The sequence below is a fragment of the Mytilus galloprovincialis genome, chromosome 5 (genome assembly GCF_965363235.1).
Source record: "Mytilus galloprovincialis chromosome 5, xbMytGall1.hap1.1, whole genome shotgun sequence".
Lineage (NCBI taxonomy): Eukaryota > Metazoa > Mollusca > Bivalvia > Mytilida > Mytilidae > Mytilus > Mytilus galloprovincialis.
This window is the reverse complement of record NC_134842.1, coordinates 88,212,904-88,215,572: the sequence shown is the minus strand read 5'-3', so window position 1 is coordinate 88,215,572 and position 2,669 is coordinate 88,212,904.

Here is a 2,669-nt window from a genome sequence, read left to right as displayed (position 1 = left end):
AGAACTATAGAAATTTGGAAATAAAAGAAAATTACTAGACGTTTAATGACCTTAAGATATGAGAGAGCTACAGGAATGAATTTTACACACAAAAATAGACAAAAAATATCAATTAAATAACATTGATTGGAAGCTTGTTCAATAATTTAGAATACAACTGTTGACACAGCTAGAGATATGTCTTGCCTGTCGGCTAAAAATTCAGAAAAAAAGCAATCCGATGGACAGCAACATTTCTAATTAATTGAAAGTCGCTGGACCAACTAGTGGGTAGGGTCTAGAAATAGTTCACAAACTGGGATGTACCTCAATGGCGGATCCAGAAATGTTCATAAGAGGGTTCCCATTGACCATTGTTGACTGCCTAAGAGGGGCCTGTTTCAGTCATGCAAAGTTCAGTGTTTCCCTATACAATCAACCACATGTTTCCTACAAAAGGGTACCTAGGCTCCCTGTCAACTAAATCCGCCTCTGTACATGGCTGCATACAGCAATGTAATTTTATAGAAAATGTTGTCCGCTATGTTAAGTAGTTCTTTTGAATTTCAAACTAACTTCATTTATCATAAAACTTTACATCGAAATTTGTTATTTGATTGAAAGTCTGGACAATAACCTGGGAAGCAGGGTCTTCAAATGATCGTAAAACTTATATGTACTGAGACAAAAATACATTATTAAAACTGGAAATCTTTATATTGGCAAAATATTGGTAAACAGTCTTGTACGATTATATATTTACAGCATGGGAACAAAGTTCTACTTTGTACTCTATGGATTACTGATTTTTTTTATATTGTTAATCAATACATACAGCTATATATAGTTATCGAGACACTTTATTGTCAGCAGATACGAATTGTACCTTTTCAATCAAGAGCGCTGCAGGGTAAATCATGTTAGATCAAGGTATACAGTAAATAGTTTATCATGTCACAGTTTTTGGTAAAACTTTGCATATTGTACGTATTGTTCATTGATTTAAGAACCTCTTTTATTTTTTGAAGTAATAGTTAATGGATGCTTTCAAGATAGTTGAACATTTGTAGGGATCTTTCTACGGTATACAACACGACCAAGATTATAAGCAAATAATAGCATTCAGACATCTTATACGTTTAGGTATTTATCATCCAATATTTTATGCTAATATTCTTTACAAAGCACAAAAATATCAGTATTCACCTCAAAAACTTACAAAACCTTAAAACAGACTTATTAAGAAGGGATATAGTTACGATACTGTTGTCAGATTATTAAAGATTGCATATTTTGGCTTTAATATTGATTCACTTAATATAGCCAGGGTCTTTGCATCGGAACTAATAAAATTGAGAATGGAAATGGGGAATGTGTCAAAGAGACAACAACTTGATCATAGAGCAGACAACAGCAGAAGGTCACCAACAGGTCTTCAATGCAACGAGAAATTCTCGCACCCGGAGGCGTCCTTAAGCTGGCCCCTAAACAAATATATACCAGTTCAGTGATAATGAACACCATACTAAACTTCAAATTGTACACAAGAAACTAAAAGTTAAGATAATACAAGACTAACAAAGGCCAGAGGCTCCTGACTTGGAACAACACATTTATTTTTGTTGGCATGACACGGGTTATGTTCTTCGCATATATTTTATGATAGTTTGATACTTAACCCCTAACGGGAGGGATTGTGCCTGATATTCATATGATGAAGACATAATCTTTCAATCAGTTTAATTGAGGTTTGGAGCTGGCATGTCAGTTAACTGCTGGTAGTCTGTTGTTATTTATGTATTATTGTCATTTTGTTTATTTCTTTTGTTACATCTTCTGACATCGGACTCGGACTTCTCTTGAACTGAATTTTAATGTGCGTATTATTATGCGTTTACTTTAATACATTGGCTAGAGTTATATGGGAGGGTTGAGATCTCATAGACATGTTTAACCCCGCCATAATTTAGCGCCTGTACAAAGTCAGGAGTCTTTGGCCTCTGTTATTCTTTTGATTTTTAATTTTAGTTTCTTGTGTATAATTCGGAGTTTAGTACTGTACTAGTAAACATATTTTTAAGGGGCCAGCTGAAGGACGCCTCCCAGTACGGGAGTTTCTCGCTACATTGAAAACTCATTGGTGGCCTTCGGCTGTTGTCTGCTCTATAGTCGGGTTGTTGTCGCTTTGACACATTCCCCATTTCCTTTCTCAATTTTAATTCCACCAATGGGTCTTCAACACTAATCAAATCCCACTACTAGAGGTGGACTTGCTTTAGCTAGACCCTAAAACAATTTTATATATTTTGTTTTCAGCGAAAATGGAGGTCTCACAAAACTCCAAAACATTTAAATGAACCAAATTTAAAAAAAAAATAGAATTAGGATTAAGGCCAGAGGTTCCTGACTTTATGAGACACTTTAAGGCATGTTTGACCCAGCCACAGTCTTTATGTTCCTGTCTTAAGTCAGTAGTTTAGTGTTAGTCGTTACTTCATGTTGTTATAATTGCCAAGTTTTCGTAAATTGCTTTGTTATAATTTAAGTCGTCAGTTTCTCGTTTGAATTGTTTAACTTTTTTGTTTGTGTCGGACCTTTATATAATAGTCGCTTACTATAGTATATACAGATTGAGTTTTGCTCATTGTTGACAGTGGCTTGCATGGACGTATGTAGAAGGTGAAGCCCAG